The 17,982-nt window shown below is 36.8% G+C and overlaps 1 long non-coding RNA gene across 3 annotated transcripts; it reads right to left on the minus strand.

Moving 5' to 3' along the window:
- Positions 1-5,372: 5,372 nt before the first annotated feature.
- Positions 5,373-17,933, minus strand: LOC107138801. 3 transcript variants are annotated; one of them, XR_007350474.1, is made up of 4 exons: positions 16,944-17,933; positions 15,320-15,394; positions 14,955-15,078; positions 5,373-7,143 (listed from the first exon to the last, which is right to left on the minus strand). It is a non-coding gene; the product is annotated as an uncharacterized LOC107138801 (long non-coding RNA). The 3 variants fall into 3 exon arrangements; XR_007350473.1 differs by lacking the exon at positions 5,373-7,143 and having other exon boundaries at positions 14,468-15,078; positions 16,944-17,486; positions 17,680-17,933; XR_001503047.2 differs by lacking the exon at positions 5,373-7,143 and having other exon boundaries at positions 14,468-15,078.
- Positions 17,934-17,982: the final 49 nt, after the last annotated feature.

A 17,982-nucleotide genomic window follows, 5' to 3' on the forward strand; every position in this document is an offset into this window, starting at 1 on the left:
CTTCCTCTACCATTGTCTGAACTGAAGGCTTTGGACTAAGCAAACAAGATATGAACGTCCACAATGGCAATGTGCCAACTGGCAGAGTCCCTGGGCTTTTCTTTTCTATTCTTTTTAAATCTTCACCATGATGGTTCCATTGTGATATATTTAACAACTCCTCCTTAAAAAGCCATGGGCTACATTTTTGTATTGTATCAACGTATGCCCTGATTGTTCTTGATTTTACTGAGATGCCTCCTTCCTCTAACAATTTACTTAACACTCTTTCAGTTTGTTTTTTACTAATTTCTGATCCCGTATTTCTACTATAATACAACCCAACAAGATAACACCAAACAAAACTGAGATAGAATGAAATAAAAATGGAACAACAAAAAATATTATAGCCTTTCTTCCTATCTGTTCTTCAGACGCAAATAGTTTTTCCTCAGATGTGAGCGGTTTTTCTTCCGTCTCACTCATCTCCAGGGACAGGCAACTTAAAACAAAAGTGAAGCAAAACAAAAGAGGAATCTTAAAATGGCTACCCATCCTCTCGCCCTGCCCTCAGGGGCGAGCAGTTTACCTTCTCACTTACCCTCAGTCGCTCCCCGTGTGAGCCACCAAATGCCGCAGTCTGGCTGGGCACAATCAGGAGCCACTTGTCAAAAGAAACTAACTTTATTTTTAGAACCACACACGCCAAACAAAACAGCTCCTCAGGAAAACCCCTCAGAGCCCCAACTGCCACCACCGGCTTCCCACAAGCCTCTCCCTCAACCACAAGCCTCACCACCTCCCACAATCCTCCTGTTCTTGAGGCCAGTTGGCTGGGTCACATGGGTGGAGCCAAAAAAGTCCCCCAATGAGCAACTCCGTGGTCTGAAAGGGCAGGGAAACAGCCCAATGAGCATCACCAAAGAGGAGCCAATCAGCTAGATGTTGCTGGGGCCGCTGTGAGCCAATCATCAGCTGGCAGTCTGAAAGGGCGGGGAAACAGCCCAATGAGCATCACCGCAGAGGAGCCAATCAGCTAGATGTTGCTGGGGCCCTTGTGAGCCAGCTGGCAGTCTGAAAGTTTGCTGGGGCCCCTTCGGCTGTGGCTCTCAACAGGGTGCCACTGAAGAAGTAAAATGAAATGAATTTGCAGTTGCCTGCATAGTTGATTGGATGTCTAGGAACCTAGACAAAGGTATAATAATGGGCCATACTTGGCCATATCACTTCAATATTTTTATCAACAAATTTGAGAAAGTCATATAACTTGTGTCTACACAGTTAATTTTTTAAAACAAAGATGGGGGATATAGCTAAAATGGTAACAGAAGCACATCAAAATTTTTTTCAGAGAATTAACTGGTGTTATGATATAGCTACTACCAAAAGAAACAAGGGCTAGGGATGTGGCTCAGTGCTTGAGAGCTTGTCTTGCATGCATAAAGCCTTGGTTTTGATTTCTCACATGAAGAAGAAGAAAAGAAGGACAAGGATAAGGAAAAGAAGCAGGGTGCAGGGGGAGTTGTCATATTTTAAATAAGGCATCTATTATCTGCTCAAATTACATCTGGAGTATGATATTACTTAGTATCTTTGAGCCCATTTTTCTATTTGTAATGCAGAGATAATTCCAATACCTAATTTACAGGGTTGCTTATGATAGGAAAATAAGATGATGTATTAAAGAGCTTAGCAAGGTGTTTAAAAAGGAAACACTCAAGTACTAGCTACAGGGCTGGAGTTGTAGCTCAGTGGTAGAGTGCTTGCCTAGTACGTGTGAGGCACTGGGCTCAATCCTTAGTGCCACATAAAAATAAATAAATAAAAATAAAGGTATCATGTTCATCTACAACTAAAATATTAAATTTAAATATTAAAATATTAAATTTAAATGTTAGCTATAATAATATAGCGTTAGTTGATAAATTGCCATGCTCTAAAACATATTAAACAACCAGACAAGTAAGTTCTATAAATTAAGACTCCCTTTTAGAGGGCATTTTTATTGTAGTAAAGTGTATTTTAAATTTCCAAAGGTGATCTGCAGTTCTCTAGGTATTGGTGAACACATTGTCTCACACTGTTTATATTTATCAAGATCACAAAATCTCTTACTTATGTACCCCTCAGCAGGCTTTGTCTTTCCATGCTATCATTTTGTTTAGATGGCTCATAGATTCTACTCCACATTTTGTAAGAACATGGATAAAAGTAAGAATAAGAATCAAATTTTCCAAATGTGGGGGGCACTTTATGCCACAGATTTACTCTGTCTATACTTTGAATAAAAATACAAATCATTGGGGGCTTGAGACTGTAGCTCAGTGGTAAAGCGCTTGCCTCTCATGCGTGAGGCACTGAGTTCGATCCTCAGCAACACATAAAAATAAATAAAGATACTGTGTGTTCATCTGCAACTAAAAAATATACATAAAAATATTTTATAAAAAATACGAATCATTAAGACATTCTTTCTTTGGGATGAAATAGACTTTTTTTTTTTTTTAGCTCCAACTCAATCATCAGTTTAACAACAAAAACAGAATTTTCTTTTTTTTTTTTAATTGGTTGTTCAAAACATTACAAAGCTCTTGACATATCATATTTCATACATTTGAGTCAAGTGGGTTATGAACTCCCATTTTTACCCCGTATACAGATTGCAGAATCACATCAGTTACACATCCACGTTTTTACATATTGCCATACTAATGACTGTTGTATTCTGCTATCTTTCCTATCCTCTACTATCCCCCCTCCCCTCCCCTCCCATCTTCTCTCTCTACCCCATCTACTGTAATTCATTTCTCAATCCCTTGATTTTTTTTCCCTTTCCCCTCACATCCTTTTATATGTAATTTTGTATAACAATGAGGGTCTCCTTCCATTTCCATGCAATTTCCCTTCTCTCTCCCTTTCCCTCCCACCTCTCATCCCTGTTTAATGTTAATCTTTTTCTCATGCTCTTCCTCCCTGCTCTGTTTTCAGTTGCTCTCCTTATATCAAAGAAGACATTTGGCATTTGTTTTTTAGGGATTGGCTAGCTTCACTTAGCATAAACTGCTCTAATGCCATCCATTTCCCTGCAAATTCCATGATTTTGTCATTTTTTAGTGCTGAGTAATACTCCATTGTGTATAAATGNTTTCATCTTCAATCCTGAAGCTTAATTTTGCTGGATCCATGATTCTTGGTTGGAACCCTTTTTCTTCCAGCATTTGAAATATGTTGTTCCTGGATCTTCTAGCTTTCAGAGTCTTTGTTGAAAGATCAGCAGTTATCCTGATTGGTTTACCCCTAAATGTAATCTGCTTCCTCTCTCTTGTGGCTTTTAAGATTCTCTCCTTATTCTGTATGTTGGGCATCTTCATTATTATGTGTCTTGGTGTGGATCTCTTATGATTTTGTAGGCTTCTAGTATTTGGATTTCTTTTTCATTCTTTAAGTCTGGGAAGTTTTCTAGTATTATTTCATTGAACAGATTGCTCATTCCCTTGGTTTGGACCTCTATACCCTCTTGTATCCCAATACCTCTTAGGTTTGGTTTCTTTATGTTATCCCATAATTCTTGGATGTTCTGCTCATGATTTCTTAACATTCTCGCTGAGCTGTCTATGTTCTTTTCAAGTTGAAAAACTTTGTCTTCATTGTCTGAAGTTCTATCTTCTAAGTGTTCTACTCTGCTGGTAATACTCTCATTTGAGTTTTTAATTTGGTTTATTGTTTCCTGCATTTCCAGGATTTCTGTTTGTTTGTTTTTTATATTCTCTATCTCCCTATAGAGTTGATCTTTTGCTTCTTGGATTTGTTTATGTAATTCATTGTCAAAGTGATCTTTCATTGTCTGAATTTGCTGTATAATGTCTTCCTTGAGACTCCAGATCATCTGAAGCATGTATATCCTGAACTCTTTGTCTGACATTCCATAAGCTGCAGATATTACCTCATCTAATGTTGAATTGACCTGTATTCAAAAACAGAATTTTCCAGGGGCATATATAACTTTTTGTCATTTCTAAAAGGGGAAAATTTAATGGCAATCACTCTCCTCAAAATACTAGTCAATATATCTCTGGAAACATTTAATTGATGCCTGTGAGAAACAGACAACAGGAATATGATATGATACGTGGGAAATTTCAGAGGCAAAGGTAGAGTTGTTACTTTTAAAGTTCTTGTAGTTTAATTGAGAAAACATAATCATCCCTAGTTGAGTACATTGGGGCGTATTTGCTATTGAAAGGGATTTAGCACACAGGAGTTCTTTTTGGATATTATTAATTGCAATTTAGCTTCTGGGGTAAACACAAGAAATGGGAGGGCCAGAGACAATACAGCTAAGGTCACAGAGCCAATAAGTAGTAGAAAGGGACTTAAACCTAAATTATTGCAATTCCAAATATAAGACAGTCTCAAGACACTGCCTTGAGGAAAACATCTCATTGAAATTTTGTAATATCTATGACATTCATTTAATTCTCTCTCCTACCGCCCCCCCACATTCAGCCAATAAGAATGATTAAAACTCAGAAAACAGCAGCACTCTAACATTGCATTTTGTTTCTCTCATTTTGGGAGGATGACAGCACCTGTGACACCCCAAACTAAATGCGATTTCTCAAAGAAAATGGCATAATTATGGTTTATTGTTCTTGGATATCTGTGGTTGTAAACTTCTAATATTCTACCCCCATTTCTCTTTAAAGAAAGTTTATATCATTTTTTTAAAATTAATGGTCTGGATGGACACTTAAGATATTCTTCTCCTCCTGCTGCCTCTTTCTGATATTTTAAATATTTATCAAGATAATACTTGTACAAACTTTTTTTTTTTTTGCATACTGGGGAATGAACTCATGGCCTGTCATATGCTAGATAAGCACTCTACCACTGAGCTATATCCCAGCCTTATTGTAAATACTTTAAAAAGTCACATGATTTAAAAAAAAAAGGAAGGAGGAAGAGGAAAAAGAGAGAGAAAAAAAGAAAGAGAAAGGAAAGGAAAGGCAAGACCCATGGCACTACGAGGTTCATAACAAAAAAACAGCAGGAGTATATTTACCATACCTATACACATATAACCTTACTCACAAAAATGCATGCACAAATTTTAAAAGGTGGGGGCAAAAGCAGTGATCTTCCCCAAATCTGAAACACCCTCCAAAACTCTTCCACTTCCTTCTTTTTTAAAAAAAAAATTTATTTTTAAAAATATTTTTGTACACAATACCTTCATTGTATTAATTAATTTATTTTTATGTGGTGCTGAAGATCGAACCCAGGGCCTCATACGTGCTAGGTGAGCAGTCTACTGCTGAGCCACAACTTCAGCCCCTTACTTTCTTTTTTTAATTTTTACCAATATTTACCAAATAAAACATTTCTATTGCTCTATTGGTTTATAAATGTTAAATAAGATCTAATATCAAAGATTTTTTTATTAAATCAATGTTTCCTGTTAACCTTGCGATGGTTTTATAAGTATGGTTTACTCTGAATCCATCAGTCATTATTGTGATTAAATTTCCTTTCTTATAGAATTTTTTGTTCTTGAAATTAATAATTGCCTCAGTTTTTTATTTGCCAGATTTTGTATGTCATCATCATTAATTCTTCCAGATCCTCCAATAGAAATATAAAGATGCCTAAACTATTTTCAACACAAATATGACAGGCATTCTATCAGGTTCACTGGAATGCGCCCTCCAACCCCCAGAGTACTCCATCTTCCAATTTGTCTGTCCCTTGCTAGGCTGACTGTAGAGCTGCCATGTTGGAACTTCTTTTGCTTCTTTCCGACATTGATGTGTTCCCTAAAACCTACATCTTTTAAAAACTTATTTTAGTAGATCACATCCTTTAGTGGCTTCCTGAGAGAAATTATGTGTATGTGAGGGAGGCAAATTTTTGTTCACTGCATGCCTGAAAAGATCTTTATTCATCCCTCATATTTGATTGATAATGTAGCTTAGCAGAGTTCTAGGTTGAAAATCATTTCCCCTCAATTTTGAAAGCATCGCTTCATTGTCTTCTAGCCACCAGTATTACTGGTGAGAAATATGTAACTCTTAGTAACTACTCTTTTTTCAGGTAATCTATTTGCTTTTCCCTGCTCCTTTGTTTTCCCCAACCACCAAGTTGCTTTTATCTTCTCTTTATCTCTTGTGTTTTGACATTTTATGATGATGTGTCATAGTGTTTGTTGTTGTCATCTTTTTTTCTTCAATATCGTGAGCACTCAGCAGGCTCTGCCAGTCTGGAAACTCATGTTCTTCAGTTATCAGACATGTTCTCAGTTGTTTCTTTAATAATTTCCTTCCCTCCATTTATTCCCTAGTTCTAGAACTCTGATTAATTTAATGTTGGACCTATGAATTAACCCTTTCATTATCTTCTTTTGTTTTCTATTTCTGTTCTTTTGTTCTATTTTCTGAGAGATTTTTCTCAAATTTATATATTAAGACTTGAATGAATATATTTAAAAATAAATATATTTTTGCTACTACATTTGTAATTTCCCAGAGCTATTACTTATTCTCTGTTTCTGTTGGAGCATCTTGCCCTTACCTTATGGATGCATTATTTTCTACTAGCTCTCAGAGAATGCTTTGTTTAAAAAAATATTCTTCTCCTTGTCTGTTTCCTTGGGTTTCTTTTTTCTTTGCCATTTCTATTTGATGTTATTTTTCTTGATATATATTAAGTATCTGGTAATCCTTTGCTGTCTCTTCTGTATTTAAGAGTGAGTCACCAAATAATTATTTGGAAGCTTTGTGTTAATAGAAGAATTTGTCACTTGGTGAGTTTCCTTGTAGAATAATAAAGTGGGGACGCAGGTGCTTTTTAAGGGACCCTCAACTATCAGTAGCTATAGAAGTTCTCTCTGGGGTTATTCAATTTTAAGTTCCTACTAAAATTATCTCTGATATCCTATCTGGGGAATATAATCCTTGCTATCAGCTTTCTTAGAGCAAAATGTAGCAAGAGGGTAAGGGTAAGTTTCATTGTTCAATATGTAGACAATTCGTCTAACCTCTGTTTTCTGCATAGTTTCCTCCTACCTTGGCTTCATTGGCTATTATCCTTAGCATGCTGGTATCTCAGAGTCTGACGCTTCTCTAGTTTGATTTTTTTTTTTTTTTTCACAGAAAAATGTCCAGGGTTCTATTGGGAAATGGAAGGAAAGTAAGTAGGATAGAGGAAGAAAACTGATAGTTTAACTTCCTATTCCTATAAAGGCTTTTGGCCAATCCCCCTCTTTTCCACCCTTCATATCAACCTCTGTCTCTGAAACATTTGCACCCTCCAATTCCTGACATTCTAGTATTCTACAATATGAAGCTGCTTGTCTCTTCTTAGTATGTTCTTGGTATACCCCTCTGAAAACATTTAGAACTCAGTTTACTCAGCTCAACTGCGGCTTTCTATTTTCTATGTGTTGATGTCCTCCATTGGCTCTTATCCTCTTTTTTTTTTACTCTCTTTGTCCTAATAGGCTAGTAATTTTAAAAATATTTGTTCCCCATCATTTTACTGATTTGGGGATGTGAACAGGGATAAACATATGTTTATTCTGTTCATGCACAGCCAGAGTTGGCAGGCTTTACTGTCCTGATTAAAGATAAAGGAACAGGGACACTGAGTAAAGAAGAAACTTGCTCAGGATTTACTAGTCGTCAAGGAATAATCAATAATCCTTTGCTACCAAAAAACACCAAAAAGTCAGAATCAGAAAATGCAGAGAAAAAATTTTGTTCCCATAAGGTTGATTTAGAAAAGCAAGAGTCTGAGAACTGCAGAACCTCTGTCTAAGTTCTGTTATTATTTATTAGTTGCTTGATGTTAAATTTTCTTACTACTTGTTACTTCATCTACAAAATGATAATAACCATCTCTACATGTGGTAAGCCATTCTTATAGACCGTGGCCACCATTAGAAGATGGCGCCGGCTTCCACTGTGGCCTGTGATAAACAACTCCTTTTATGGAGAGTTGGCGCGCAATCCCTTATCACCCTATGAGAGAGATCCACGTGGCGGCTTAGGATTGGGATGCGGGGGGCTTTATTAAGCTGTGCTTGGGTGTGTCGGGGGCGGGCGCTAGAAGATGATACATGACTCAAGGCCTGAATAAACTGCTGAAAGAAGAATCCTGTGTCGTGTTTTCCCTTGCCGGCGAGGGGTCGCGACATCTACACAGTCTCTTTTACTTGTTTGATGAAGAAAGATAATTGATACAAATGTACAAATATACATCAAATGCATATCATTTATCATAGACTACATTATATAAGTATAGTCAAAAATATTTTGAGGAGCAGTATAACTCCTCAAAACTTCTATAGTAGAAGAAGTATGGATATCAGAATCATACATATCTGAACCTGTTGACTTCACCTTTCTGAGCTTTATTTTCTCCTTTTATAAAATAGGTAAAATATTATTAACCTGAAAAGTCTGCTCTGAATATCAAATGAGACAGTGCTGTGGGCCTGACACTTAATGGTACTCAACAGATATTATTCCCTTTTAGTCCCCAATTTTGGACTAGCATCCTTATATTAACATGAAAATCTTGAGCTGTATTTCCTCAGTTAATGCTAAACCACATGGATAATTAGCATCTTACATCATTAATAGGCCTCGTAAAAGATGTTTATTTGCTGCTTTCCTGGAGCCGAATTATAAGGTGAACAACCCAAATTGAAAGGGTTCAGCGTACAAATCCTTTGAGGTGGTAACAAGCTATTGCTGAGACATCTTCAAGAACATTTTGTTATGAAATAAGACGCGAAACTAGTAATAAATATCAAGAGACATGGGACACTGGAATACTGGGAAAAGTCCTAATCAAAACATTGTCCTAAGAATTGTTTTGTTTTTTATATGAGTCTCATACACACCCAGAGTTGGCAGGCTTTACTGTCCTGATTAAAGATAAAGGAACAGGGACACTGAGTAAAGAAGAAACTTGCTCAGGATTTACTAGTCGTCAAGGAATAATCAAGAACTCTAATCATGGCCTTTTGAAGTCCTGTTCAGTATCCTTTTAAAAAGAAAATTGTGGAAAAATACATGTACCATACCATTTTTAACCATTTTTAAGTTGTGTACAGTTAAGTACATTTACATTGTTTGCAACCAATTTCCAGAATTCTTTTAATCTTGCAAAGCTGAAATTCTGTGCTCATTAAACAACAATATCCCTTTCACTACTGCTATCAGTCCTTGGCAACCGTCATTCTACTTTCTTTTTCTATAAATTTTACTATTATAGATACCTCGTACAAGTGGGATAATATAATATTGTCATTTTATGACTTACTTATTTCACTTAGCATAATGTCCTCAAGCTTTATCCATAGTATAGTATCTGTCATAATTTCCTTCCTTTTTAAGGCTAAATGATATTCCACTGTATGTATATACCACATTTTGCTTATCCATATGGTAATGAGCACTTGGATTGTTTCTACTTCTTGGCTATTGTGAATAATGTTGCTATGAACTTGGGTGTCCAAATAAATACCTCTTAAATACTCAGTTTTCAATTCTCTTGAATATAAACCTAAAAGTAGAATTGTTGGATCATGTGGTTATTGTATTTAAAATTTTTTGAGTGGACTGGGGTTGTGGCTCAGCGGTAGTGCACTTGCCTGGCATGTGTGAGGTGATGGGTTCGATTCTCAGCACCACATATGAATAAATAAAATAAAGGTCTATCAACAACTAAAAAAAAATTTTTTTTGAGGAACTGTCATGCTGTTTTTCACAATGGTTGTACCATTTTACATTCCTACCAACTGTGCACAAAGGTTCCAATTTCTCCACATCCTTAAAACATCTGTCATATTTGGGTGTGTGGATCTTTTGCTTTTGTTTTTACAGTAGCCATTCTAATCAGCATAAGGTGGTATCTCACTGTGGTTTTGAGATGCCAAGATACTAAGTAACCCTGGGTAACTTCACCAATAATTTATAATATTAAGCTCTTACTAGGGCTGCGGTTGTGGCTCAGTGGTAGTGTGCTTGCCTAGCATGTGTGAGGCACTGGGTTCAATTCTCAGCAATGCATATAAATAAATGAATAAAATAAAGATATTGTGTCCATTTTTTTAAAAAAAGATCCTACTAGATTTTTAAAAATATTTTTTTCATGTTGATAGACCTTTATTTATTTTTATGCGGTGCTGAGAATTAAACCCAGTGTCTCACACATGCCAGGCAAGTACGCTACCACTGAGCCACAACCCAGCCCTCCTACTAGATTTTTAAAAAAAATATTTTTAGTTGTAGATGGACACAATACCTTTATTTTGCTTATTTAGTTTTTTATGTGATGCTGTGTCTCATGCATGCTAGGCAAGTGCTCTACCACTGAGCCATAACCCCAGCCCAGATTCTACCAGATTTAAGACATTGTATGAGGCATAATTTTAATACATGGCCTCTCAAGAATTTTTAAACTGAGAAATTTTTTAAAATATCTTTAGTTATAGATGGACCTAACTTTATTTTATTTATTTATTTTTATGTGGTGCTGAGGATGGAACCCAGTGCCTCACATGTGCTAGGCAAGCACTCTACCACCAAGCCACTAACCTGAGAAATTTTTAAAAACATGAAAAGAAGAAAAAATTTTTAAAAGGAATCTTAAAATCTTGCTTAGAAGAAAGGAAAATGCATTTTAAAATAAACAACAATGCAAAATAGAATAGGCTAAATGTTTATCCAATATTTATCCAATAAGTATTAAATGACAACAGAAAAGGGTAATATTATAATAGGCTAAGTTGATTATAAAAGGTTATAAAACCATAAATAAGAATGAAATTATATCTGGGCTGGGACTGTAGCTCAGATATAATTTCATTAAAATAAAGGCATTCTGTCCATCTACAACTACAAAAAAAATTTTAAAAAGAATGAAATTATATCATTTGCAAGAAAATGGATGGAACTGGAAAGCATTTTTAAGTGAAATATGCCAGATTCAGAAAGTCAAAGGTCATGTTTCCTCTCATAAAAGTGGAAGCTGGAGAGAAAAAAGGGGATCTTATGAAAATAGAAAGGAGATCAGTAAGATAAAGGAAGGGAGTCAGGGAGAGAAAGGAGGGGAGGGCAAGAGAAGGTTCTGGGGAATGAAATTGATCAAATTATGGTTTGTGCATATACAAATATGCCACAATGAAACTCATTATTCTGTATAATTATTACACACCAATAAAAATATTTTTAAAAGGAAAAGGCTATATGGTATGTTGGCATACACCTGTAATCCCACTGGCTTGGGAGGCTGAGGCAGGAGGATTGCGAATTAAAAGCCAGCCTCAGCAAAAGTAAGGTGCTAAGCAACTCAGTGAGACCCTGTCTCTAAATAAAATACAAAATATGGCTGGGGATGTGGCTCAGTGGTTGAGTGCCCCTGAGTTCATTACGGAGTCCCCGCTTCCCAACAAAAAGGAAAACGCTATAAAGAGGAACTGGAATATAAAAACATTTTAAGAGGGAAGGCTTAAATTATCTGACAGGAGACAGGGGAAAGTTTCATTTTTGTTTTATTAATTCATAAGTCTTTCAATAAACATTTATTGAGCTCCTAATAAGTATTAGGCACTGTGCGGGATGTTGATATTACAATGTCTTTCGAGAGCAAGGGGGAAAGATTAGCAATTAATAGTGAGAATCCAAAACATTTTTAAAAACAGTGACAATCCACAGTACTGAGTATGTACAAGGTACAATGAATCACTCCTTTGAGAGCCTGCTGATGTCAAGAAGAATGTTATTACCTCCTTTTATAGTGAATCATAAAGGGAATATGTAAAACACATTTCTTTCCTGACTGTGTTCACACTCTATTATTCCAAACAGAATATAGCTCGGAAATTTCCCATCCTCCCTTGGGAAGGAGGTTGTGCTCAAAAAGCTAAGTCTGTTGGCAAGTTAGTTATTAGTGCTCCTATCTCTCACTTCATATAGGTTTTGCTTTCACAAACATGTGCTAGGTGTTGGAAAAGCACAGAAAGTTGAGTAAGACACAGATCCTGCCCTCCATGACCTCAAAGACAGCTACCCATGATATGGTAAGGACTGTGATAGAGTAGTAGAGAGAAAACAAGAATGAAATCAAAGCGTTCTTCAAAAGTAACATCTAGCTGGATTTTAAAGGATGATAGGAGTTCATCAGATGGAAAAAGCAGGCAAAGACATTCTAGCCAGCGGAAATAGTATGGAAAAAATTAAGGAGCACAGCATGTTCATGAAATATTAAGGGATACAGTGCAGCTAGAACTTAGCATCTGTGAATGGGGAACGGTAAGAAAGATAGATAGTAAAATTGTAAGGGGAGGTGGACATTGAGAGAGACTTGGGCTAGCTATTATTCGGAAGGTAACAGAATTAATTGATTTTTAATCAGGAGAACAACACAATTAGATTTCTTTTTATTTAAAAAACTTTATGGGCTAAAGACGATGAACTGGAGTTACAAGATACCAAAGGAGGAGGTAAACTGGCTAACCAAATAATCTCAAGGACCTTTAGGTGGAATACCAGAGTTCAGGATCTCATATTTGGCCTCCAAAATCAGAAACCTAATTTTCATAATGCATGTAGTACAGAACACTTGAAGACTGACTTACAATAAAAAATACTTGAAGACTGACTCACAATAAAAAATGCATAAGAGACTGTGGTATAAAATATAATCCTAATTTACTAATACACATTCATTCATTCACCAAGTACTTATAAAGAATCTACTTTGGGGGGATGTGGCCCAGTGATTAAGTGCCCTGGGTTCAATCCCTAGTACCTACCAAAAAAAAAAAAAATCTGCTTTGTGCTCAGCATAGTTCTATAAAGAGCGAGGATGTAACTGTGATGATCAATTTTCTGTCCTCACAGAATTATGTTCTAATGTGAAATGCATTTTTCCAGTGACAAGAATATTTACGTTTGTTGTCTAAATCATTTCTTTCCCAGTATGAAGGTACCAAGGAATCTAAGTTGATAATCAAAACACTACTTGGGAATGATCAGAAAAAAGGAGGTTGATGTTATTAAGGTCTATTTAATTCAGGTCACAGGTAAAGCATAAGAAATGATCTATGCTCTAGAATAAGTGTACCTCTCTAATAACTAACTTAACAATATTCTTTGGGTTCATAATTTCTCAATCCTGAACATGCTGGATGGAAAACATGACCAAATCCTGAGTGTTTCCTCTCTTTCTGGATTCCAGGTGTATAGTTTTAATTTCAACACACACTTTCAAATATACTATAATACAATTGATTTTAATTATGGTAGGTAGTTTCAGTCAATTTTACCAGGTTTGATTAAATAAAGTCCTCAACTTCAACTATTTCACCATAAGAATCATGCTATAATTCTGGACTATTAAATTTTCATTGATTAATTCAACAAATATTCTAAAGTATTTATTAATTTCCTATGATGAGCTAGGTCCTCTGCTAGATGCTGGGATTATTAGAGTGAACAAGACAGACTCTGTACCTATTCTCAAAGAATTTCTGTATAGTCTAGTAGTAATATAAGATTAAGAAAATCACAAGTAAATAGCAGATCAGTAAATTAAACAAACTGTGATAAGTGTTGTGAAGGGACAAAAGGAAAATATTACAGTATCCAAGAAAAATATGACAATCACTTAGATTAGGCTAGTGGTATTGGAGACAGAGATAAGTTGTTTGAATTTCAGATTTATTAATACTCGATAATGGATTGGAGGACAAAGGTAAAGGAAAGGAAAGAGGACAAAAGTAAAGGAAAGGAAAGAATTGAGGGTAACTCCTGGGTTTCTAATACAAGCAACTGAGCAGAGAACATTGCCATTAACTGATGTGAGGAAAATTTAATGTGGAAAATAATAAAATTCTTTTTAAACCTCTGTAAGACAACCAAATTCAAAGTAGGCATTATGTGCGGCTAGAACTCAGAGGAGAGGTCTGGATTGGAAATACAGATTTGGGAATTATTAACATAATGATGCTATGAAATATAGTATTTCCTGGGCAACTTTCTTAGAATTGGTGATTCCTGAATCTCCTCAGTGACACATTTTTAAAGACAATTTTATCATTTTCACATATTACTAAATTTGATAATTAAGAATTTATTCCTATTAATCTATTTCTCAAAGGCTAACCCTATGCAAGACTTCTTTAGGGGAAGACTCACTGCACCTTCTGAAGTCTACTACATCAACCCAAATATAAATTTAATTTTGTAGTTACTAGTTGCTTTTCATTAATAAATACTATGTCTTTTTAAAAATACTTTTTAGTTGTCAACGGACCTTTATTCTATTTATTTATTTATATGTGGTTCTGAGAATCGAACCCAGTGCCTCATACATGCTAGTCAAGTGCTCTACCACTGAGCCACAACCCCAACCCTACTATGACTTTCTTTTCCTCACTAAAGGTAACTTTTTAAAAAACATATATATTTTTTAGTTGTAGCTGGACACAATACCTTTATTTTATTTATTTAGATGTGGTGCTGAGGATCGAACCCAGGGCCTTGCACGTGCTAGACAAGTGCTCTACTGCTGAGCCCCAGACCCAGCCCTAAAACTAACTTTTTAAGACCCCTATGTAATGAAGTACTCAAATGGTTGGATAAGTCTGGTATGTGTATTAGAGTTTTGTGTATTACTATGTGTATTAGAGTTATTATTATTATGTGTATTACTATGTGTATTAGAGTTTCTGTCTTAATTATTTTTTCTGTAAGCTAAGTATTACCAAGTGAAAAGTATACTAGACTAAGAATCATGAGATCTGGGTACTAGTTCAAGTACTGTCACTATTGTTTTAAGTCAAAGTCTCTATAGGCCTGCTATTTTACAGGTCAAATGAAGAGACTATGGAATATTTTAAAGCCAATAAAATATTGGCTTTAAACATAATTTAGCATTCAATTGAAGTATTATCATCTTTAGCTTACTATTAGGTAGCTGAAGATCTGGGGTGGTGCTAAACATAAAGAATGATCCAGAGTGAAGATCCCTGTAGGCTGTTTCCAGATTTATCACTATTTTTTTGTGGACTCCATATTTTGGCTTCTGTATCTATAAAATAGGAAAATCAAAATGATTTCCTTCACAGGTATGAGATGAAAATTAATAAACATCATATGCTTTGTAAAAATTCCTACATGAAAGAAGTTATGAAAATAAAAGTGATTATTTGTGATAATGCTGAGTAGAATCTAGCTCTTAGAAAACCTGAAAAAAACTTAGCTATCATAGCTTTGTGACAATGGCCAGCTCACTAGGGAATCTTGACTTTTCCTGGAACATAAACTACTACCTTAGAAGAAGTGATATCGCTGAAGGAAGACTTCTTTCAAGTAGCCAGTTCAAGGAGGTTATAGCTGGTACCATGCTGTAAAGAAAAAGAAATACTTTCACAAATTGATCAAGACTCTTTGCTAAGTATACCAGCATTTTCCAAATAGGACTCCCTTAGTGTGTTTTTGTTAGTGTGAAATAACTTTGCTAATGTGAACTGAGTGAAGTAAGGCTACATTCCTCGAGTTCCTTTTCTCCATCTTTATCCCTTCTCAGTTCTCCCTTTGCATTTTCCACTTGATTTGTTTCTCCCTTCTCTGTCTTCATTTTCCTAGAAAATGAAGAAAATTTCCTAGACTTTTCAAGAACTTAGTACACAGTGTCCTGGTCTCCTCTTCAAGGCCTCCCCATTCAAAGTTATTTGGGGACTGTCAGGTCTCAAATGTTTGTTTTATTTCGAAGACCCAGGAAGAGATAAAAGGCATATGCCAGTGCTTCTCAACCAGAGATGACTTTGTCCTTCAGGGGACACTTGGCAATGCGTGGAGGTATTTTTTTTTTTAAGAGAGAGAGAGAGAGAGAGAGAGAGAGAGAGAGAAGAGAGAATTTTAATATTTATTTTTCAGTTTTTGGCGGACACAACATCATTGTTTGTATGTGGTGCTGAGGATCGAACCCGGGCCGCACGCATGCCAGACCATGTGCGCTACCGCTTGAGCCACATCCCCAGCCCGTGGAGGTATTTTTTGGTTGTTATTAGTAGAGGGAGATCCTATTAGAATCCATGAATAGAAGCCACAGATGCAGCCAAATGTCCTACAGTGCATAGACCATGACCCCATAATACAGAATTGTTGGTCCAAAATGTCAGTAGCACTGCTGTTGAGAAATTGTAATATGTACAGATATCAGTAGCTGAAGATGATAACTGAGATTTAGTGGCAGCAATTTAGGGTCCTTAGGAATTCATATTCTTAAAGTGATAAAGGGACAGTTACCAGTATCAGATTGTCTGGACTTGGATTCCCAGATTTCCTGTTTTGCTGACTGTATATGACTTTAAACCAATTATTCAATGCAACAAAAGCAGTTTCCTAATCTGAAAAAAGGGTTAGTAAAATATCCATCTCACTAAACTAGTAGGTCCTTGGAGGCAAGAACCAGCTATGCTTAGATTAGAGATAAGTATACAGTGGGGAGTGCTAAATATTTATACTAAATGTTTGATTATCAAACACCAGTTGTTTTGAAACTAAAGCAGAGATCATATATTACATAATATGGAACATAATGAGGAAAAAGCAGCCCCTGATAGTGGGGTTGGGGAGTAGGCTGGCACCATCACCTAGCATATGCTGACCTGTTGAATTAAATAATTTCACGGAACACCAACATCTGACAAGGCTACTCTATGATCACAATGAATCCAAACAAAACAAAACAAAAAAACCCCACTCTGTAATCATATTTGAATACAAACAAAAAAGCCTTGTTTCAACCACAAAAAATGACTAAATATTCCCTTATCATCTGTCATATGAAGGAGTATTGCTTCTTCACCAATCAGAGCTTTAGTCTCACTCGGATCTTCTCCCTTTTTATGGAAGAATTATTAAAATACCCAGTCACAGAATTACACCCACCTTCTGATAAACATCCAATTCGGAGAGAAGCCCAGCCTCCTGAACTCTACCACAAATTACCTGAGAAGCCCAAACTGTAAATCCTTTCTAACACTGTCCCTGAGATGTCCTGCTGTTTCCTACAGGTGCCTCCCTCCTTGCAAGGAGTCAATAAACCCAATTTGTCCAGCCCCAGAGGAGTTCTGGGTGATCTGGAGAGCACCGACAGAGTGAGATCACCCTAAACGTTAGTTAACTATTATGCCCCAAAGGGAACTGCAGGTGCACCCTGTGCAGTCAAGCGGCGACTTCATAAACAAGTACAGTCCTGCGCCACCTAACGAAGTTTCTGTCCAGGTCCGACAAGACACACGGTGGTGGTCCCACAGGGACATTGTAGCCCATTTCGTTGTGTGATGATGTTCCACGACGAGGAAATTGCCGAATCACACACTTCTCAACATGTATCTGTCATTAAGCGAGGCATGGCTGTTTTGAGGCTTCCGGAGCCTCTCTCGCCGGTCCGTTTCTCCTCAGGGAATGCCTTCTTTCCTCAGGCCACCTCTGGAGAGACAGGGGGAGAAGGCTTTCGGTTTCCTGTCTTCCAAGTAAAAAGTTAATACGTTAAATGTCTCACGAAGTAAAACCTTCTAGTGAGGCGCACGTCTCCAGTTCCGACTTAGAATTCCTCAAATACTAGAATACCTCAGAGACAGGGGGAAACAGCACGCCGGTTTCATATTACTGTCTCACCTACCTGCCTATCTCAGGAGAAATGGCCCCCAATTCACTCTATAAGCAGACTAGCATAGCTCTACGAACAATACCGAACTCTCCGAAAGGCTCAGGCAATAGTCACAACAAGAAACCGAATCCCTAGGCTGGGCTCGCTCAGACTCCGCGCACCGATTGCAAGGCGGCTGCCTCTTCCAGGAGAACTACAAGTCCCGGCATGCCCGAGCCGCAGCCTCCCCTGGTTACTCGCGCCACATGAAGCGCACTGGGTGGGCTCTTCCGCGCGCCTGCGCCTCGGCGAGCTCTGCGCAGGCGCACTTCCAAC

The sequence above is a fragment of the Marmota marmota genome, unplaced genomic scaffold (assembly GCF_001458135.2).
Source record: "Marmota marmota marmota unplaced genomic scaffold, marMar, whole genome shotgun sequence".
Lineage (NCBI taxonomy): Eukaryota > Metazoa > Chordata > Mammalia > Rodentia > Sciuridae > Marmota > Marmota marmota.